This window comes from Schistocerca serialis, chromosome 9 (assembly GCF_023864345.2).
Source record: "Schistocerca serialis cubense isolate TAMUIC-IGC-003099 chromosome 9, iqSchSeri2.2, whole genome shotgun sequence".
Classification (NCBI taxonomy): Eukaryota; Metazoa; Arthropoda; class Insecta; order Orthoptera; family Acrididae; genus Schistocerca; species Schistocerca serialis.
The window spans coordinates 282,741,272-282,765,700 of NC_064646.1; the positions used below are offsets into that span (position 1 = coordinate 282,741,272).

The 24,429-nt window shown below is 40.1% G+C and overlaps 1 protein-coding gene across 1 annotated transcript in view; it reads right to left on the minus strand.

Moving 5' to 3' along the window:
• Positions 1–24,429, minus strand: part of LOC126419551 (uncharacterized) — a 146,087-nt gene that overhangs the window by 117,265 nt on the left and 4,393 nt on the right. The window lies entirely within an intron of this gene.

Genomic DNA, 24,429 nt, shown 5'->3' on the forward strand with positions numbered 1-24,429 from the left:
ACTGGAAGAATGCAATCAACCTACAAATCAGACTGCCTACGAACCACTGGTGCGATCCATCCTAGAATATTCCCAAGTTTGTAGGACTCATACCAAATAGGACTCACATCGAATATTAAAAGTACACAAAGGTGGGTAACATGAATGGTTACAGATTTGCTTGACCTATGGGAAAGTGTCACAGGATTGCTGAAACACCTGAGCTCGTAAGATACTTGAAGAGCGACCCCTGCTTTAAAAGTTTCATGAACTAGTTTTGAGAGAGGAATCTAGAAATATTCTACAATCCTCTATGTATCTTTGCAGTACGGTAGGGGAGATAAGATTAGACCAAAAATCTGGAATGGTTGGTGTTCAGCTTTAAGATACACAATGTGAACAAAAGCATCCGGCATTGTGCTGCCATCTACTGCCAGGTACTCCGTATCAGCGACCTCAGTAGTCATTAGACATTGTGAGAGAGCAGAATGGGGCACTCCGTGAAACTCACGGACATCGAACGTGGTCGGGTGATTGGGTGTCACTTGTGTCACACGTCTGTACGCGAGATTTCCACGCTCCTAAACATTCCTAGGTCCACGGTTTCCGATGTGATAGTGAAGTGGAAACGTGAAGGGACACGTACATCACAAAAGCGGACATGCCGACCTCGTCTGTTGACCGACAGAGACGGCCAACAGTTGAATAGGGTCATAATGTGTAATAGGCAGACATCTATCCAGTCCATCATACAGGAATTCCAAACTGCGTCAAGATACACTGCTAGTACAACGACAGCTAGGCAGGAGGTGATAAAACTTGGATTTCATGGTCGAGCGGCTGCTCATAAGCCACACATCACGCCGGTAAATGCCAGACGACGCCTCGCTTGGTGTAAGGACGTAAACATTGGACGATTGAACAGTGGGAAAACGTTGTGTGGAGCAACAAATCACGGTACACAATGGGGCGATCCCATGCTAGGGAGTGGGTATAGCGAATGCTCGGTGAACGTCATCTGCCAGCGTGTATAGTGCCAACAGTGAAATTCGGAGGCGGTGGTGTTATGGTATGCTCGTGTTTTCATGAAGGGGCTTGCACCCCTTTTGTTTTGCGTGGCACTATCACAGCACAGGCCTAAAATGATGTTTTAAGCACCTTCTTACTTTCCACTGCTGAAGAGCAATCCGGGAATGGCGATTGCATCTTTCAACACGATCGAGCACCTGTTCATAATGCACGGCCTGTGACGGAGTGGTTACACGACAATAACAACCCTGTAATGGACTGGCCTACACAGAGTTCTGATCTGAATCCTTTGGGATGTTCTGGAACGCCGACTTCGTGCCAGGCCTCACTGACCTACATCGATACCTCTCTTCAGTACAGCATTCCGTGAACAAACCTTCCAGCACCTGAGTGAACATATACCTGCGAGAGTGGAAGCTGTCATCACAGCTAAGGGTGCGCCAACACCATATTGAATTCCAGCACTACCGATAGAGGGCGCCACAAACTAGTAAGTCATTTTCAGCCAGATGTCCGGATACTTTTGATCACATAGTATTAAAGAGCATTTTCTACACACCTCGAGCTGCACTTGAAAAGTAAATTTGCCAAACCCATTCTCGGCTGTACAACCCATCTTCAGTGGCATACTACGTGCCTTCTATAGCAGTGATAGGCGTGTGAGTAAATACGATAGAATATGAAATCCGTCCTATCACATAGCACACATGTTGTCGTGTATGTTATTGCTGTCAAATGGCAGGCAGCGATAACTTTTGATCACGTCTGACATAACTATAATGCCGCCAGAGGGCTCCTAATTGTAGTGAGTAACTTGACAGCGTGCTGTAATCGATTTTCGAATTCGAAGAGCTGGTCCGCACATGATACATCCTCTCCTTGAGCACGACAATGCCACACCACGTACGAGTGCCGCGATATCGGCAACAGTCCGACGCCCTGCGTTCACGGTCATCGATCATCCTCTTTGCAGTCCCGACTTGGCCCCACCAGATTTTCAGCTGTTTCCGAAACATAAAGAACACCTTCGAGCACTTGTCTTTGACAGTGCTGAAACGGTGTAATCATGGGTAAGATTTTCAACAAAGTCAAACATTCTACAGTAACGGAATCAACAAACCGGTCCCTCGTTGATAGAAATGTGTTCGTCGCCCGGGTGACTATGCTGAGAAGTAAATATGTAGACATGAAAAATAAAAATGTAGAATACTAATATTGTTTGTTCAATTTAAAAAGCTTTAAGAGTTTTCACAGGGGCACTACTTTTCTGCACGCCCTCGTATGACACTTATTTTGAAAATATTTTTTCCCCTTCCAGTAGATTATTCTTGAAAAACTCAGCAGCACATTAAAAATAAACCAACACAGACGGAAGCAAATATTCACAATATTATTCCTTCTCAAATGTACGTTAATGTTCATTCTTGAAACGCAAGGAAAATAATAGTTAAACCAATTTTCTTCATCAGTGTGTAACTTTGGAAAACAAAATCTAAGATGATATTTTTTATTTCGCATTTTTTTTATAAAGGAAAAATGTATCCCCTGTGCTTGAAAGGGCTGAAACTGATGATTCACACAAATCGAGTGATACAGGCAAACTTCATTCACAAATTTAGCGCTTGGGATAAATGCTATACCTGTCCCACTGAGATAGACATAGGAGACGGTGACAGACGTAATAATATAAACAGTGGGAGACATTGTATACAAGTCAAAGCCTGCAACAGCAGGAAACTGTCGGTATTGCTTGCTGGTAATTCAAGCGATGGTAACAATGTGAAACAATGACTCCTTACTCTTCTGACTTAATGAATGCAAGGGGTGAAAACCGCGGTCATTTCGATACTTTCAGTGTATACAATGCCTAAGAAGGTAGTGCTCCAAAAATTTTCTTTCAGTTTATGATGGAGGAACTTATCGTTCATAATAATTAAACAATACTTTAAAAATTGAATACATATTGGTGAATAACGGCTTCTTTTTCATCACTGTTACTGATCCCGAGCGACCTAAAACGAAATGTATGAAGAACGGACAAGATGAACGGAGTCCAACAGGAAAACGGGTCAAACACAATGTAGCAAACGGGAATCTTCAGCGTGCGCTAACTCAACAACGGTCTTCTAAGCCTGACTCATTAAAAGGTGCGAGAAACAAACAAGAACTGTGTTTGCAGCGAAGAGCGTGCAACTGAACCTCAGGAGCCGTAAAATGCTAAACACGGAGGGGATAGTACTACTTTCCAAACACATCGAGTGGATGGAAAACGGCAAAAAAATATGAAACACTATCAGAGTCAATAAAAACGAAAATGTGTTGGAAGTATGACTCGCAAAACAATAAAGGGGTTGGGCTGATTTGATGGAAGAGACCAAACAGCGAGGTCGGTCTCATTGGACTAGAGCAGGACGGGGAAGGACATCGGCCGTGCCCTTTCAAAGGATTCATCCCGACATTTGACTGAAGCGATTTAGGGAAATCACGGAAAACCTAAATCAGGATGGCCGGGCGCGGGATTGAACCGTCGTCCTCCCGAACGCGAGTCCAGTGTGCTAACCATTGCGCCACCTCGCTCGGTAGAACACTAAAAAAGAAAGTATAAAAAAGAGGTATAAAAAAGTACAATCAAAATTGCCACGTGGATTATGCTTGAAGATATGCAGAGTATCCTAAGAGGTGCTCCATATCTGATAAGTAATTTATGGAATTCATCTTGTATAAACACCCTGACAGCTAGTGGGTGAATTGTTTTAATTTTACAACCAGGTTCGGTCTTTAAGATCATTTTCTACATCTACATCTATACTCTGCAAGCCACCTGACGGTGTGTGGCGGAGGGTACCTTGAGTACCTCTATCGGTTCTCCCTTCTATTCCAGTCTCGTATTGTTCGTGGAAAGAAGGATTGTCGGTATGCTTCTGTGTGGGCTCTAATCTCTCTGATTTTATCCTCATGGTCTCACACTGGACTCGCATTCGGGAGGACGACGGTTCAATCCCGTCTCCAGCCATCCTGATTTAGGTTTTCCGTGATTTCCCTAAATCGTTTCAGGCAAATGCCGGGATGGTTCCTTTGAAAGGGCACGGCCGATTTCCTTCCCCATCCTTCCCTAACCCGAGCTTGCGATCCGTCTCTAATGACCTCGTTGTCGACGGGACGTTAAACACCACTAACCTAACTAACCTAACCTCATGGTCTCTTCGCGAGATATACGTAGGAGGGAGCAATATACTGCTTGACTCTTCGGTGAAGGTATGTTCTCGAAACTTCAACCAAAGCCCGTACCGAGCTACTGAGCGTCTCTCCTGCAGAGTCTTCCACTGGAGTTTATCTATCATCTCCGTAACGCTTTCGCGATTACTAAATGATCCTGTAACGATGCGCGCTGCTCTCCGTTGGATCTTCTCTATCTCTTCTATCAACCCTGTCTGGTACGGATCCCACACTGCTGAGCAGTATTCAAGCAGTGGGCGAAAAAGCATACTGTAACCTACTTCCTTTGTTTTCGGATTGCATTTCCTTAGGATTCTTCCAATGAATCTCGGTCTGGCATCTGCTTTAAAGATGATCAACTTTATATGATCATTCCATTTTAAATCATTCCTAATGCGTACTCCCAGATAATTTATGGAATTAACTGCTTCCAGTTGCTGACCTGCTATTTTGAAGCTAAATGATAAGGGATCTATCTTTCTATGTATTCGCAGCACATTACACTTGTCTACATTGAGATTGAATTGCCATTCCCTGCACCATGCGTCAATTCGCTGCAGATCCTCCTGCATTTCAGTACAATTTTCTATTGTTACAACCTCTCGATACACCACAGCATCATCTGCAAAAAGCCTCAGTGAACTTCCGATGTCATCCACCAGGTCATTTATGTATATTGTGAATAGCAACGGTCCTACGACACTCCCCTGCGGCACACCTGAAATCACTCTTACTTCGGAAGACTTCTCTCCATTGAGAATGACATGCTGCGTTCTGTTATCTAGGAACTCATCAATACAATCACATAATTGGTCTGATAGTCCATATGCTCTTACTTTGTCCATTAAACGACTGTGGGGAACTGTATCGAACGCCTTGGGGAAGTCAAGAAACACGGCATCTACCTGAGAACCCGTGTCTATGGCCCTCGGAGTCTCGTGGACGAATAGCGCGAGCTGGGTTTCACACGACCGTCTTTTTCGAAACCCATGCTGATTCCTACAGAATAGATTTCTGGTCTCCAGAAAAGTCATTATACTAGAACATAAACGTGTTCCAAAATTCTACAACTGATCGACGTTAGAGATATAGATCTATAGTTCTGCACATCTGTTCGACGCCCCTTCTTGAAAACTGGGATGACCTGTGCCCTTTTCCAATCCTTTGGAACGCTACGCTCTTCTAGGGACCTACGGTACACCGCTGCAAGAAGGGGGGCAAGTTCCTTCGCGTACTCTGTGTTAAATCGAACTGGTATCCCATCAGGTCCAGCGGCCTTTCCTCTTTTGAGCGATTTTAATTGTTTCTCTATCCCTCTGTCGTCTATTTCGATATCTACCATTTTGTCTTCTGTGCGACAATCTAGAGAAGGAACTAGAGTGGAGTCTTCCTTTCGGCCTTTAGTCTGTCATCCTCTGTTTCAGTACCATTTTGGTCACAGAGTGTCTGGACATTTTGTTTTGATCCACCTACCGCTTTGACATAAGACCAAAATTTCTTAGGATTTTCTGCAAAGTCAGTACATAGAACTTAACTTTCGAATTCATTGAACGCCTCTCGCACAGCCCTCCTCACACTACATTTCGCTTCGCGTAATTTTTGTTTGTCTGCAAGGCTTTGGCTATGTTTATGTTTGCTGTGAAGTTCCCTTTGCTTCCGCAGCAGTTTCCTAACTCGGTTGTTGTACCACGGTGGCTCTTTTCCATCTCTTACGATCTTGCTTGGCACATACTCGTCTAACGCATATTGTACGATGGTTTTGAATTTTGTCCACTGATCCTCAACACTATCTGTACTTGAGACAAAACTTTTGTGTTGAGCCGTCAGGTACTCTGTAATCTGCTTTTTGTCACTTTTGCTAAACAGAAAAATCTTCCTACCTTTTTTAATATTTCTATTTACGGCTGGAATCATCGATGCAGTAACCGCTTTGTGATCGCTGATTCCCTGTTCAGCGTTAACTGTTTCAAATAGTTCGGGTCTGTTTGTCACCAATATGCTATCGCCACGACTCGGTTTCTCTGTTTAACTGCTCAAGGTAGTTTTCAGATAAAGCACTTAAAAAAGTTTCACTGGATTCTTTGTCCCTGTCACCCGTTATGAACGTTTGAGTCTCCCAGTCTATATCCGGCAAATTAAAATCTCCACCCAGAACTATAACATGGTGGGGAAATCTACTCGAAATATTTTCCAAATTATCCTTCAAGTGCTCAGCCACTACAGCTGTTGAGCCAGGGGCCGTATAGAGACAGGCAATACAATAACATACTAACCGTTATTTTGCTCTGTACTTCATTAAGTAGGTGCTGTAGTTATGGGGTAGGTAAAACCCTCCAGTGACATCAAGTTGAGGCGGCGTCCTTATGGATGGAGGTGGGTGGAAGTCTGGGGGTCGGGAGATGGCAGGTACAGGAAACGTCACTAGTAAGTAATTGGATTATTGATCCACGGATAATTTTACAATGCTATATCTGCAGATGACATAATATGGACACTGGTTAGTCGGACTCTCATAAAGGTCTGTAAGACTATAATCTGTATTTACGAACTGGAGTGTGCAGTATCCGAACAAAACATTAATGAATACTGATTAGTGGACATTAATATGGGGAGTATCTACCTTAGTCTTTATTAGGGCTTGAACTCTGCTGGGGGTTGAGATGTCTGAATGTCTGTGAAGGAATGGCTGCCCATTATTTCTCAAGAGATCACTACCAGACTGGGTGTTTGTGTTGTCATCGTTTCATCATCACTCATGAAAGTGGCGAGATTGGACTGAGCAAAGGTTGGGAATTTGTATGGGCGCTGATAACCACGCAGTTGAGCGGCCCACAAGCCAAACATCATCATCATCATCACTACCAGAGTAGGTAATGATGTTGGGCACTGCGATCTGGAGTGAAGTTTACGACCTAACTCAGCTCAAAGTCATTCTACTAGTTTCAGGTCATTAACCTGGGCAAGCCAGTCCATTTCAAGATGGTTATTGTCCAAAAACCATCGCCTCAGAGATACTGCTTTATGAGAGAGTGCACTGTCATTCTGATACAATCATTGGCTCTGAACAGTTCCTCTACAACACCACCACCTCCCTACTTCACTGTCAGTACTACACACGATGGTAGGTAACGTTCTCCAGATATTCACCAAACTCAGGCTTTTCCATCGTATTGCCACAGCGTATAGCGTGATTCATCACTCTAAATCACTTGTTTCCATTCAACCACTGTCCAGTGACGGCAGTCTTTACAGCAGCTGAAGCATCACTTATAACTGTCTACAGGAATGTGTAGTTTACGAGGAGCTGCTTGAACATTATATCCCATTTCTTTTAACTACCGCCGGCCGTTGTGGCCAAGCGGTTCTGCCGATTCCTTTCTTTTCCCTGCTACAGCAGGACATGTCACAGGTATGAAAATAACTTCGTGGGCCAGTTAATTTTGATAGCATACTTACGTGGAATTGCACTAACTTAAATGTAATTTTACACTTCAGACCCGATTTTACAGGCACAAAAATTTTAATGAGCTTCAGACAGTGGCGGATGCATATGGGCATATGGGGGGGAGGGGGGCGCTCGGGGCCGAACGCATTGATACTATCTCCGCCCCCGCCAGTCAGCCCGCAAGCTATTCGTTTGTTTCTTTCGTCAGTCGACTGGAGTGAAGTTATCGAGTAGTTGTACTTTCCTACGTAGCATGCGCATCCGCGTTTCTGTCTGGCACATAGACAGATAACAAATACCTAAGAGAAAAGTCGCGGCCATTCTAGTGATCTCGATACATTATTCTGTCTGGCATTTGTTCGAGAAAAGTCACGAATATTCTACTGTTTTCTTGCGCAGAGAACCTTCGAGGTCGACAATAAAGGAGGACCGACTTAATGGATTAGCTCTGTTGCACACTCACCTTGACATTTATTGTCCTATTTATTATATAATTAACCAATTTGCCAGGAAGAGTAGGCACATATGATTCATCATTTAAGGAAGAGAACCACAATTCTAACATTTTATATCATAAGATGGCTTTGTCTTGTGTACGTATTTAATCAGTTTAAATAAAACTTTCTTAAACTCTGAATGTGACGATTATTTTTTATTACAGTAAAACTAAAGGTAGCTCAAGATATCTTTAGCGCCCCCTCCTTGAGGTTTTTCTGTATCCTCCACTGGCTTCAGTACTACAACAACATGGGGCTTCCAAAACCTTCCTGAAGATAATGTAGACACTTTACAGCATACCGTATCTCTCCGTGCTACGTAACTTTAGAAACTATGTTCTCGCATCACACCAGATTTTACCTGTGTATTTTACGTATACAAGTAGGGTAATTTTGAACCTATGTATCTCGGAAACAGATAAGGACATCACGAAAAATTTCAAGGTGGTTCTATACCGTGATCTTAGGAACGTATCGTAACAATTTCCAACCATTTGGCACGCATAGTCGCCTTGAAATCTGCAGCTCGGTTTTGGTATCCAAAAGTATTGTTTTCCATGTTTTCTCAGGACCTGGCTGTGAACTAAATGGTGCCTCCACAGGCCCCTTAAGACACACCATAGACCACATCTAATGCAAAGAGAACCGACCGATCTGCTCCATTTCCCTAAGCTGGAGGAAGTGTGTAATGTTTAAACTTTGACCCTGTACAGTATGGTAGTTACAGTGGTGCGATCCTTCTGTTGGGTATTCAAATGGTCACTTTCCCAAGTGTCCTCCAGAACACTTCATCTTGCCTTTCTCCCACCAACAAAGCCCGAAGTACGAGCCTTCGAAAAATTCCGCTTTTATGCACGGCGTTTTGGAACATACAGTGACATAACAAAACATCGGGACGCCAAGAAGGATTGTGCCACGTAAACGAAAGTTGGTAAACGTATTTCAACATCTGAAAGATGATGTCGAAACAGATTTCTCACTAGTCGCTTAAGAGTGGCGATAGTAACGCCACTACGTGCTGGCAAATCAGGTTTGCTTTAAACATATGCTGTAACGGTTGTCAGAGCTTGTTTGTTACCTTTGAGACTGGACATGGTGAGATGATATTAGTTAAGACTGCCCTTAAGGCGACTCAGACGCTTTTATCAACACTTGACTGAGTTTGGACGATGTCACGTAACAGGGCTACGAGGAGCTGGATGTTCCCTCTGCGTTTGCAGAAAGACTTGGCAGAAATGTAGCCACTGTACACGATTGCTGACAGCGGTCACGAGAAGACTGGACTCTGGATGGCCAGGTAGTACTACTGAGAGGGAAGACCACCGTGTTGGGCATATGACACTGGTGCATTGGCTGCATCTGCAGCACCAGTTTGAGCAACATTTGGCACCACAATGACACAACGAACTGTTACAAATCTGTTACTTCAAGTACAGCTCCGAACCAGAAGCCCTGTATCGTGCATTCCGCTGACCCCAAACCACTATAATTTGCGACTTCAGTGGCGTCAAGCGAGAGTTCATTGGAGGGCAGTGTGGAGCTCGTTGTGTGATAAAAGCTGGTTCTGACTTGGTGCCAGTGATGGCTGTGTGTTGTTTAAGACAAGGCGAGTTGAGTGCCTGCAACGAACCCTTCTGTGTGCTGGAGACACTGGACCTACATCTGGAGTTATGGTATGGGGCGCAATTTCATATGATAGCAGGAGCATTCTCGTGATTATCTCACGCACCCTGACTGCAAATTTGTATGTCAGTCAGGCGATTCGACCTGTTGTGCTGCCATTCATGAATAGTATTCCAGTGGGTATTTTCCAAGAGGCTTATGCTTGGCCATACACCGCTATTGTAGCTCAACTAGCTCTACAGAGAGTCAATATGTTGCCTTGGCCTGCTTGATCACCAGATCCCTCCAATCGAGCACATATGATACACCTTTGGATGATAACTCCAGCGCCATCCACAAACAACATTAACCATCCCCGTACTGACTGACAAAGTGTCCGCCCCCGCTAGCTGAGCAGTCAGCGCAACTCAATGTCAATCCTAAGGGCCCGGGTTCGATTCCCAGCTGGGTCAGAGATTTTCTCCACTCAGGGACTGGGTGTTGTGTTGTCCTAATCACCATCATTTCATCCCCATCAATGTGCAAGTCGCCGAAGTGGTGTCAAATCGAAGGGCTTGCACCCAGTGAATGGTCTACCTGATGGGAGGACCTAGTCACATGACATTTACATTTTACTGACAAAGTGCAACAGGCATGGAATTTCATCCTGCAAACTGACATCTGGTACCTGTACATCACTATGCATGCACCTTTGCATGCTTGCATTCAGCATTCTGGTGGTTAAACTGATTGTCAATGCACCAACATTTCACAACATCAATGGTTTACCTTGCATTTAAATTAACCTGTGGTCTTGCAGTGTTCATCATTTAAATATGTACCTAGACAAATGTATTCCCAAAATGTTGTTGCTCCGCAAGAATTATCTTTTTGGTGTTGTGACTTTTCTTAATAGTTTATTAGGTAGCACATGCCATTGCATGTGTACCAATAATCCTTCATTCCAAGTGGTATGTTGTAGCAAATGGTTCATAGCTTGCATGTGTGATATTCATATACAGGCAAACAAATGTGTATCATAGCAAAGCTTTGTGGATGTGTATGACACACAGTTGGAAAACCTGAATAGAGGAGTTTCGAAGCATCTGCAGTATGATATTATAGGAAAATGCTGAAAATTAAATTGATTGATAACATAAGAATGAAGGATGTCCTTTGCAGAATCAGTGAGGAATTGAAAATGTGGAAAACATGGACTATATGATGGGACAAGATGACAGGGCTTGTGCAATACTACAGGAAACTGTAAAGAGCAAACAGTGTAGGGGAAGATCGAAGCTGCAATATATACAACAAATAATTGAGATATTTGTTGTAAGTACTGCTCTGAGATGAAGAGGTTGGCACAAGAACCGAAAGCATGATGGTTGACGAAATGAAAGCCCAAAAAAAGAAAGCTGAGAAGTTGTATTTAGCCAAGTACCCACAAGGAGGCATCCAGTGCACAAATTGTTCCCTAGATTGTTTCAGCAGTTAAGGGAAACAAGGCAAGTGATATGGGCAGGGAGGGGGAGTCACAGATTCTTGCAATCTCTCTCCTCCCACTGTCAAATCTAAGTTGATGTCACTACTACCTTTAACACGCTATAGACTCCTACAATTATAGTAACAATAACAATAAAATATTTTTCATGATGAAACTTGGTTTACATCAGTCAGTACATTGTTTTTGCATAACTTGCTTAAAACTCCATTTTATGGAACTGCAGCATTTGTAAGGTATACATCCAATAGTGTGAGAAGTAGATATAGTGTGCAACTTATTTAAGAACTATAGTCCTAATAGCAACAAATTTTCATATTTTACAACATCCAAATTTACAAGTATAAAATCAAAGTATGCACTCACCATGATCAGTGTTTCACTCAGTAGTACTATTATGATCATAGATCTACAAAATACAGCTACGTGAGTTGTAAATGAGGAGAAACCTGCTGTTTCATTCAGACTCTTCCACCTACATTCTGGAAATCAGTCTCTGTGTTTTTCCTTTTTTCTTATTTTTTTTCTTAGTGGGATGGTAGGTGTTTCTCTTTCTGCCTAAGTTTACTTAGCTTCCTGTGGTTTAACAAGCATACCTGTGGACTCTTGAACAGTGATGAATTTAATTAACTTTTCATAACTGGGATTCACAGTCATGTGAAATTTCTTGAAAGACATCATGTTTATGCCAGTGACTGTAAGGCTTTTTATTTCCACTACTGCAATTTCAGGCTTAGGCCATTATTAACTTGTGTGCAGTTACAAGAAATGAGTGGTTCATTGGCTCTTACCTGTTTTCTCCTTCATTAAATGGACCCAAAAAATTGCTTTTCTACAGAGACATGCTCATCCATGTTATTAGAAGATATGACACTTGATCTCCATGTAGATTATGTGATTGTAACGTGATGGAGTCACCAGCATTGTTTGAACAGGTCCAACAGAAACTTCCTGGCAGATTAAAACTGTGCAGGACTGAGACTCGAACTAGGGACCTTTGCCTTTCGTGGGCAAGTGCTCTACCAACTGAGCTACCCAAGCACGATTCATGCCCTGTCCTCACAGCTTCACTTCTGCCAGCACCTTGTCTCCTACCTTCCAAACTTTACAGAAGCTCTCCTGCGAACCTTGCAGAACTAGCACTCCTGAAAGAAAGGATATTGCTGAGACATGGCTTAGCCACAGACTGGGGGAAGTTTCCAGAATGAGAATTTCACTCTGCAGCGCAGTGTGCGCAAAGGACCCGAGTTCGAGTCTCAGTCCGGCACACAGTTTTAATCTGCCAGGAAGTTTCATATCAGCGCACACTCCACTGCAGAGTGAAAATCTCATTCTGGAAACATCCCCCCAGGCTGTGGCTAAGCCATGTCTCCGCAATATCCTTTCTTTCAGGAGTGTTAGTTCTGCAAGGTTCGCAGGAGAGCTTCTGTAAAGTTTGGAAGGTGGGAGACGAGGTACTGGCAGAAGTGGAGCTGTGAGGATGGGGTGTCAGTCATGCTTGGGTAGCTCAGTTGGTAGAGCACCTGCCCGCAAAAGGCAAAGGTCCCAAGTTCAAGTCTCGGTGCGGCACACAGTTTTAATCTGCCAGGAAGTTTCATATCGGCACACACTCCGTTGCAGAGTGAAAATCTCATTCTGCAAACATCCCCCAGGCTGTGGCTAAGCCATGTCTCCGCAATATCCTTTCTTTCAGGAGTGCTAGTTCTGCAAGGTTCGCAGGAGAGCAGAAGTTTGGAAGGTAGGAGACAAGGTACTGGCAGAAGTGAAGCTGTGAGGACAGGGCGTGAGTCGTGCTTGGGTAGCTCAGTCGGTAGAGCACTTGTCCGGGAAAGGCAAAGGTCCAAAGTTCGGGTCTCGGTCCAGCACACAGTTTTAATCTACCAGGAAGTTTCATATCAGTGCACACTCCGCTGCAGAGTGAAAATCTCATTCAGGTACAACAGAATTTTGTGCTCTGATGTCATACCAGGATGGATAGGGTACACCACTCGGGCAACTGCTGTGGACATAGCACCTAATGGAAGTGATGCAGATAAATAAAATAATTATGATAAGATTCGTCCATGAATTTTTATCATTGTGTCACCAGACAAAAAGTAAATTTGAAATTTCCCTATTTTATAGCTTTCAACTTAGTTGTTATCAGACTTTCATTCTCTTTTTCAATTCCATACATTTGCTTCCCTTCATTAAATCTGAGTGTATGTATCATTATCACAGAATGATACAGTATGTCAAGATTCAGGGGCCATTTTTAGATTCAAACTATACAAGTGGACACTTGAGCTGTCAAGCCCATAGGGTCACCACGTGCACCAAAGTGCAACATGTCTATACAAGGAGCAAAACTGACACGGGATACGAAAACATTCCAGTAAGCATGAGTCTGCATAAGAGCTGTTTGTGAATAATTGTGAATGTCCATTTATTTTTAAAGTTCTTACAAAGTGTACAAGGAAAAGCAACTAATTTCTTATGGGAATTGGGGGAGGGTGCAAATTGATATGTTGCTTGGGTGGAAAAGTTTTCTCAAACTGCCCTGTCCAAGCTGTGGCTTTGTCATTTCTCTGCAGTACCCTTTCTTCCAGGAGTGCTAGTACCAGAAGAGCTTCTGTGAAATTTGGGAGATGTACTGCAGAAGCGAAGTCGTGAGGCAGAGTCATGAATCATGCTTAGATAGTAGAGCACTTCACCCATGAGAGGCAAAGCTCCCATATTCAGCTCCCCGTCTGGAACAATATTTCAATCTACTTAACAGTTGCTGGCTTGAGGGCTAGCTGATGATGCACAAGTCACTCTCCACTTCAAACACTTACTTTCACCAAAGTAACAGAACCAAGATATCTTCAACATAGCAATTATTTCTAGACCAACCGTTCATCACTCTGTCAACAGAATATAGTTTGGAGTGTACATCACTGTATATGTCTGCTTGTGTCTGTATATGTGTGGATGGATATGTGTGTGTGTGCGAGTGTATACCCATCCTTTTTCCCCCTAAGGTAAGTCTTTCCGCTCCTGGGATTGGAATGACTCCTTACCCTCTCCCTTAAAACCCAAATCCTTTTGTCTTTCCCTCTCCTTCCCTCTTTCCTGACGAGGCAACCGTTGGTTGTGAAAGCTAGAATTTTGTGTGTATGTTTGTGTGTCTATCGACGTGTGAGCGCTTTCGTTTGGTAAGTCACATCATCTTTGTTTTTTAGATATATTTTTTCCCACGTGGAATGTTTCCTTCTATATATATATATATATATATATATATATATATATATATATATATAGAGGGAAACATTCCACGTGGGAAAAATATATCTAAAAACAAAGATGATGTGACTTACCAAACGAAAGCGCTGGCAGGTCGATAGACACACAAACATACACACAAAATTCAAGCTTTCACAACAAACTGTTGCCTCATCAGGAAAGAGGGAAGGAGAGGGAAAGACGAAAGGATGTGGGTTTTAAGGGAGAGGGTAAGGAGTCATTCCAATCCCGGGAGCGGAAAGACTTACCTTAGGGGGAAAAAAGGACGGGTATACACTCGCGCACACACACATATCCATCCACACATGTGTGGAATGACTCCTTACCCTCTCCCTTAAAACCCACATCCTTTCGGCTTTCCCTCTCCTTCCCTCTTTCCTGATGAGGCAACAGTTTGTTGCGAAAGCTTGAATTTTTTGTGTATGTTTGTGTTTGTTTGTGTGTCTATCGACCTGCCAGCGCTTTCGTTTGGTAAGTCACATCATCTTTGTTTTTAGATATATATATATATATATATATATTTACTGAAGGAGGACTACATTCAGTACTATCTGAATAAAGCTGGAAATTGTGAAATTATTGTATTAATACTGATGATAAAATGTGGTAAAATACAACTTACATCAAAAAGTTTGATGACTGGCATAATTATGAAAGGGAAACAGAAGATATAAAAACAATATTATTATTTGTCCTCAATCTCTATTAGCCACAATACTTCATGACAGTGCTTATAAAGCATCGAAAAACTGTCAGCAAAGGCTTATTTTGTAACCGATCAAAGCATTTATGTCAAACTTCTCCGAAGATGCAGCACAATTTCCTGCAGGTGCCATGGTATCCTTTTCTTGAACAAGCTCTTAATACTGGAGTGTGTCAACTATGATGATATGGCCAGGAGTACCCACACCTATGAGCAAGGGAGGGAGGGGGGGGCATGCTCCTTCGCTCCCCCCACCCAGTTCTCAGGGAAAGGAAAAAATACAGTGTATTTAGGTGTTTTCATTCAAGAAAATGACTTAAAAGTCCGTATTTCTCTGGTTTTTAAAATGGTTGAACTTGAAAAATTTTTATGGCTACTTGCATGTTGTCACTCATCTTCCGAAATATTAAAAATACACCATTTCCCATGTCTACGCCTCCCCTTGCAAATTATTTATAGGCAGCCTTCGATATGGCTCAAATAACATCTGCAGAAGTTCTTGTCCTGAATATATGTATTCTGAATCAAAGACTCTCTATATCAATCTTTTCAAGCACGTAAGTGTTCTGTCATGGTGATGATAAAATTTTGAGAAATATGACACAAGCTTGTTGTGATTTGTTGAAAAGTTGCACTTCTATCAAATTCACAGGATATAGAGCAGTTAGGCCATTTGTTTTCTCTTGGGAAAGTGAAGTATATGCTTGCCCTTACTTAGATTAATTCTTTTGTAAGTACATTTGTATTTCACAGATGTCATTAACTTCTCTGATATGTTTATGAAGTTATAATCAAGTGTTATAATGGCAGTTTGCCCATTGATATGTATTTCATCACATATAGTTACATTTGTGATCAGCAGCCAATTGCTATACCGGACAGTAATTTTCTGCATTTCACAATAATCTTTTTAGGGTACACAATAATCATCTTGGATTCTGCAGTTCCATAAACAGCATTGTCCTCAGGAGATGTTAGAGAACAAAAGAGATTACCTAATATACCATCTGCGTGTGTTGTGAACACTGACGCTCTTGCTGCATTTATTACTATTAGTGGTACTATTTATTAGCAGATCCGCATAATTCACCAGTCACGGTGTGACAGATTGCATCTTATTTACAATATTAATGAATTGCAATACAAGTATTATTTGTATGACATTAAAAATAATTTGAACAAAATATATATTTTATTTTAAAATACATTTATGATCAACATAGATTGCATCAATAAATTTAATATTTGGAGAAAGTTTGTCATACCCATTCACTGTTATCTGAGACAAAAAATCCCTGTAGTAATTACAGCTTCCCCCGCAGTAAGATCTGCATATGCAAGAGTAGTGAACAACATTCTCAGAGCAATTGTCAGAAAGTTCTCTCTTGTTTTAGATGGTTGGGAGTTTGCTGCATCTATGGTCTCTTTGTTGTAAGTATTGAGGTTGTATACATTATGCTTATTGCTGAATGTACTTAGGTTCCCTGTGAAACTGATAAGGCACAATAACATATACTGGCCATAAAGGGTCATTATTCCATGCAGGGCACTTGCTTACTACTTAGTAAGATAATTTGTACTTAGTTTTTTTACAGTAATGACCCACACTTGTAGCCCATATGGAATACGGCTGTGGAATATAGTGTGATATGTAGTTACCAGATAGTCTGTAATTAGTCTTTTCAATCTCTTCAGGAGGTACAACACGTGACAATTTCTTGCGCACACAGGCCTACTCATTATATCAGTTTCACTAAAGTATGTGATCAATAGATCAGAATAGATCCATAGCTGAGAAGTTCCACAGTTTCCACACTCTCCAGGCATGTGTTTTTGGGAGGCTGCATGCCAATGAGTGAACCACTCTTTGTTCATTTTGAAATGGCACATCTACCCAGGTATAATTATTTCCCTTGGCAATAAGAGTAGTGTAATCAGCTATTTATAGGTGTGAGCATCTTGGCTTCAGATCGTTTACAAAGATCCCTCAGTTATTTCTGATATTATGCTTATGCTGGATGGAGACTTATTAACCAGAACAATAGGTTCAGGTCTGCCTGTTGTAAACTTCCCAATGTAGTCAAATATAGGCTGAACTAGATGTCCAACAACAAAATTTTGAATATCCTTCAGGGATATTTTCTGAGTATTTGGGCATTAGGAATCCATGGTCTCCAATAGCTCACTACAGAGTAATAACACAACTATGATTTTTTCATTAACTGTCCCAATTACTTTGTTTCTGTGAAAATACCTCCAAAATAGTAATACAATACTGTAATTTGCTATACCCAATGGATTTCTTCTTCAGGGGCATGGAAGATCCTAGTTTACAAGACTCTGGAAAATACTCAAATGGATTTGGTTACTAGGATTATCACAGCTGCAGAAGTAATACACCAAACTCCTGGGATTCTGGAATGTGTAGGACAGTCAATGATGCATTGCTGTACACGCCATGTGGTAATTATGGTCAACAGTTTGGACAACACCTGTAAGTGAACAATCCTGCATTTGTTATATATTGTATTGTACATAGATAGAACAGACTGAACAACTGTGATAGAAGTGTATGTGTTTTACCTGAGAGTTGTTGTATTTCTTTATGTTTTGTGTTTTACATTTTTGTGACTGCATAATATAGGCTATTTCAGTGTTGTAATGGTGTTTTCACAAAAACAAAGATAACTGGGATAATAAATGGGATAAATAATAATTATATTATTAGTCCATAAAGAGCCCCTCGAAACCACACATTTCTTCTATCAAAATAGCCAAAAAAACTTTAACAACCTCCAAAACTTCATCACTGCAGGTCTGGTTCATAATGTATGTGCTTATCTAAAACATGGGGTATATTTTGCTTAAAATAGCAGTCATGAACTACACAGATGATTTTTTAGAAGCATCACAATCTGGCAGACATCATGAACTTATTATTCGCATATTTATACAAAACCCAAAAGAGCAGTGTAATTCAGAGAACTGAGATGCAAATATGGATTCAGGCTGTTGTGGTCTTTAGTCCTAAGACTAATTTGATGTAGATTTTCATGATAGTCTACCTTGAGCATGTCACTTCATCTTGGCATAAATACTGCAACTTACATCTATTTGAACCTGATTGCTGTAGATGAGTTTTGATATTCCAATTTAAGTTTCATCTCCCATGCTTCTTTTCAATGCCAAATTAACTAAAATTTTAATCCTCGGGATGTGACCTACCAGCTGTTTCTTTCTTTTGCACAAGTTGTGCTCTAAATTTATTTGTCCTCTATTTCATTCAGTATCTCTTTGGTTACTTATCTGATCTATCCACCTAAGCTCCAGCATTCTTCTGTAGCTCCACATCTCAAAAATTTCTATTCTATTTCCATCAGTATTGTTTATCACATTTGTTTCATTTCTGTATATGGCTACACTCCAGACAAATACTTTCACAAAAAAATTGCTAGTACCGAGATTTAGTGTGTTTTTCTTTTCTGAAACGCTTTCCTTGCTGTTGCAATATGTCAGTTTACTTATATTTTGTATCATCAATAGTTCTGCTGTTCTCAACTACTTTGATCAAGCAAGGAGGCACACTGGTTAGCATACTAGACTCACATTCAGGAAGATGACAGTTCAGATCTGCATCTGGCCTCCAGATTTAGGTTTTCCGTCATTTTGCTAAATAACTCCTGGGATGTATCCTCTGAAAGAGGCTACCTTCCTTCCCTATCCTTGAAATATTCCAAGTCTCTAATGACTCCAGTGTCAACAGAATGCTAAACCCTAATCTTCCTTCAACTATTTTGCTACCCAAATAGAAAAACTTGTCCGCCACTTTCTGTGTCTCATTTCTGAATCCAATTCACTTAACATCATTGATTTAATTTGACTACATTAGACTATTTTTGCTTTACTTTTGCTGATGGTCATCCTGTAGCCTTCAATGAATTAAATTCATCTTCCAAGTCCTTTGCAGTCTGTCAGAAATATAATCTCATTGGGAAACCTTGAAAGTTTATATTTCTTCTCCTTGAACTTTAATTCCCTTGCATAATTACTTCATGGGTCCCTTCACAGTTTGCTCAAAATACGGACTGAGTTACATGAGTTGAAACACAGAAGAGGATTCAGGCTGTAGGAGAAAGAAGGGTAAAGTTGCCAGGTTGAGAAAAGTGGTCACTGCTTATTTGATGTCTTCAACAGTGCTGCTTCCCACCAAGAAGTGGTCAGACTAGGTGTAATAAACACTATTAGTGTTACCAGTGATACTGACAAAGGAAGCTTTCTTCATTATCTTTCTCTGAAAACATTTAGGTTTTTGGGTCATTTAAAGTAAGGTAAGTCACTTATATTGTTTGAGTTGCATCACTTTTATATATAGCAATAGGTTTTTGCAATTTCACACTTTACATAATGCCTTTTGTCTTACAAATATAAGACGCTATTGTTTTCTTTGGTTGCACTATTTACTGTGTGAACCACTGGTACAGACATGGTGTTCAATCAGAAAAACTGCCCACGCTACACATTGGAAAAAGCAGCCAAGGCAACCACAGGTGGCCATTATTTCTAACCTGTTTATCCCAATGACAATTAGCTAATTCCATATTTTATGCACAGTATAACAACTAAACTCAAAACACTGCAAAACATTTTATGCATAAAACTAATATCTGTTATCCTGTTCTTCTGCAAGGGTTTTCAAGAGCTTCAAGATGCCAACAAAATACATCTGGAAAACAGAGGAACAAACATGAGACCTTGTTGTGATGCAAATGGCAATTGAAGCAATAAAGAGTGATATAATGTCTTTTTCAGCAGCAGCCAAGTCATTCAATGTTTCATGTAATACGCTAAAACAAAGAGTTATAGGGAAAAATAGAGATTCAGTTGGCAGTAAAAAGGTTACAGGTAGCTCAAGGGCAGTTTCCAGTGACGAACAAGAGCAAGAAATCCTTAATTACATTTTTTGAAATGGAAAAGAGATTTTATGGAATAACAGTGAATGACCTGAGGCAATTAGCATTCAAGTTGGCAGAGGGTAACAAAATACAGGCAAAGATTTGGTGGTATGCTTTAGAAAACAGCATCTTAATATTAGACTTAGGAAGACAAAATCTGCCTCTTCTGACAGTTCAGCCCAAGGACAGCAAAGCGTTTGCACTCATAGGAAGACAACAAGTCAGAGCCGTTATATCATCTGATAAAGGTTCAGCATCAACTTTTATAGTGCATGTCTGCAGGAGGAAATTTCATTCTGCCTTTTGTAATCTTCCCTGGGATGAAGAATGAAGGTTGAATTTAAAAATGGGTCTCAGCCAGGAACTGAATTTGTGTGCCACTCTAGCTGCTGGTTGAATAGAGCAATTTTTTTGGATTGTTTTGAACATTTTTTTAACAAGCAAAATCAACTGCTCAAGATCTATTTATACTAATCTTAGATGGTCGCTGTACCCATACTAAGAACATAGGCTTCATTGACAAGGCCATGAAAAATCATACAACTGTTTTGTCCTTGGCCCCACACTGTAGCCACAAGCACCAACCTTTTTATGTGGCGTTCATGTCTCCTTTTAAAACCTTCTACATACAAGCTTGTGAAAAATTTCTTTGCACTAATCCAGGAAGAACTATTACACAGTTTCAAATATGTGCACTCTTGGATGAAGTGTTTCTTCATGCAGCCATTTCAGCGAAAGCAATCAATAGCTTTAGAAAGTGTGGAATTTTTCCTCCAGATCCTAACATGTTTGCTGATGAAGACTACACTGCAGCTGAGGTTACTGATATTCCTTTTGGTCGGGGCACTAATATTGTGCCTTGTTCAAATATAGGTCCTTCTCATTGCAAAACTGCTGAGTCTTCTGCAAATGCTGGTTCTCTGGACATCAAACTATTGTGTCTTCTTCAAATAGACCTACTGGTTCATTTCAGGAACCAACTTATGAGGATGTCTTCAAGTGCAGGCTGCCTTCAAAATATAGATGATAAGCCTTCTCTAACAAAAGGTTTCCATCAAGGTACGATCACTGAAGAACGTCTCTCCGAGTACCCACCAGGTGGGTCCCGCACAACCCCGGCCGATGTAAAACTTTTGCATAAGAAGTAAAGTGTGAATCAAAGACAAACTAGGAGTGAAAGAGGAAATACTGCTGTAATCACACCAAGTTTTTATAACAATGTGTTGGCTGAAGCTAAAAGATGAAGTATGAAGAGCTTTTAATGAAAAATAGGAAGTACGTAGAAAAACAAACAGATAAGGCCAATATTCTACAATGTAATGCAACATAAAATGTGGCTAAGAAGCTAAAAGTGGAACCAAATGCTACACAAGTTCTTCTAAAAAGAAACTTTTTGAAGAAGAAATGGAAGAAGAAAATTCCACTTTTGAAGTCAGCCAGACAGACTCCTTTTCCTGCAAGGAAATGTTTTCTAGATCTAAATAAAATTAAGGATGGATAAGACATCAGAGCTGTAAATGCGGGGCTTGTGAACTGTGCACTGGATGTGATGAGGATGATGACAACACGAGTTTTGCATATGACTTAATTTTGTTCCTGAATGGATAAACTGAGAATGAGTTAAACTGAATACTAACCCATAGTAAATTGTTGATTTCTTCATTTACAGAATGAGATGTATGTGCCACGAACTTCTGTTAATAGCAATGGTTTTAAGAATATTCAATTTCACTTAGAGTGGTCATTTTATCCCACCTTCCCCTAGTTGACAATATATTAGAACTGAAGAAGATAACAAAAGTATTAAAAAGAATGCAGAGATCTGAGCCAGATTTTGTGAGACTATACTTGGCTTTCTTTTCAGAGAATCCTTTGCAAAAGCCAAACTGAAAGGCAGTTAATGTGCTGTGCTACAAAAAATGAGTCAGTGTTCTATTGTACACCACTTTCTCAAAACATTGTAAGAAGTCTGAGAAGAGGCAGGTGAGTCTGAAATCAGAGGTTATTTGCTTGCCTGCATTTTTTGTGGGAATGTGTTGGTTTATATACTGAAGACCCTCAGTAAATATGCCTTGTGCTATGCAGCAGTTACAAATATAGGTCAATGAGGATCCCATAACGTGCATAAAAGTTTTTAATACACTTTTTAAAAAAATGTAAAAGTAAGAAGAATTACTGCTTTCACAACATAATTTATGTAATTTCTTTGAAGCTATATTTCTGACACTAATTCATGCTGGTGGTTAAAACAGTGAGTGCTGGAGTAAATCTAATACGGTTTAATTTGATTATTTATGAACAGGTGCTATGTCTGCTGCCAACTGTGTAATAATGACACATAGTTTTTGCTTTGGTATTTCAGTGTTCTATTCCTATGTAGATTACGTATATTTTAGCCGTTTTGATAAAGAACAGAACAATATTGTGGTACAGTCTAGTTGTTACAAAATAGTTTAAATCATATGTTTTATCCATCCATTCTCCTTCTTCTTCTTAATTTTACCCTCATTTGTTACAGAGAAAAACAGGATTCTAAATGCTGAAGCAATATGTTTAAGAAAGAATTCAGTTTGACACAAACTTAATCTCTGTAAATCACTTTCCAGTACTTCTCTGAGAAGTTTTATCTAAACTTTATGATCAAGATATTCTCTAGACACTACTTTTATAACTGAATCTAACAATCTGGTGTGTTTTATTGTCAGTATTTGACCATCATTGCTAGATAAAACATTTGTTATTGCTCTTACATCTAATAAGTGAGGGTATTTTTTGGTCTAATAACTTTTTGTATGCACTATGTCCTTCATGCATATCAGGGCTTTTGCATTGGGAAGTAATTCAAAGCTAGACAATAATGACTCTGTATTGCACTAATAAGTATGATCAGACAGGAAATAATATTAAAGTCTCCACAAAGACAAAGTTTTGACTTCCTCTTTTTCTAAGTACTTGATTAAAGTTAAGACAAGTCTTGTTGATAGTCTGAGAAATGTCAGTACTTACAGTTTGTGTGCTTTCAGATCAACTACTGTTATATTGTAATCGAAGACTTGTTCAACACAAAATCCCTGAACTTTTGGATGCTGAGAGTTTCATGTAAGCCACTTCTCATTTTTACAGATCCTATGATATTAACATGTAATAACTACAAGCTCTGTTAAATTTCAGTGATTTCTAATTGAAGTTCAATTAATGACAACACAGCTACTGATATTCCATGTTCCCTTTAATTTTCCTGTACTTATATCAAAAGTTCATTCTTGTTATTCTTTGAGATTCTTATATTTTGGTCCAAGTTCTTTATTTTGGTTTCTTAATAATTGTTTCAACTGCATATTTGCTTTGTAGTTCTGTCTGTCAGAGGAATTCACTAAAACAAGACCAAGCAGGAACATTGGAAATCACTGGTATGGAGTACCTGCAATGGTATGGAATACCTTTGGTTGGACTGAACTGAATGCTGCTGGCAACTGCCTGTTCAAGTATTCTCCTGTCAAAAACATTAAGTTGTAAGTTATATAACCTGTGATGATACCAAAGCTCTATACAAAAAAATGTATATCATGAGTCCCATGAAATTATGAGTAAAACCAAATCACAAATTATAAGATATAACAGAAAATTATGTTTATTCATTCAACATCCAGGAATGAGAGTATGCAGTCAACTCTATACAAAAAATGTATATCATGAGTCCAATGAAATTATGAGTAAAACCAAATCACAAATTATAAGATATAACAGAAAACTATGTTTATTCATTCAACATACAGGAATGAAAGTATGCAGTCACATTGTGACGTACATAGCCAGCCAGCTCTCCAAGAAATTCATGATTTAACTGAAAAAATTTTGTGTACATCACTAAAAGTGCTGAATTTCTAGTTACAAAATTGTAGGTTTTTATTGAACTTCAGATATTTTCTCAGTGCTTACTTTATGTTCTGTATACAATCATGTAGCTGCAATCTTTATATATAATATGATTCTTTAGTAAACCAAAACAGAATAAAATAAGAAAGAAAATGTAAAGCTCCTGTGTTTTTGCGTGTGCCTGTCAGCAACTCCGCACTTCTGCTATTTGGTCAGTGGTCTGCATTGTTCTTAAAGTATTTACACCACCAGAATTTCCCATACTATATCAAATGTTGTAGGTCAGATGATTGCACGACTGTCTTTTTCATTTTTGTATCAGTGCAATTTGATATTTTTCTATGGTCATTTACTTGTATTAA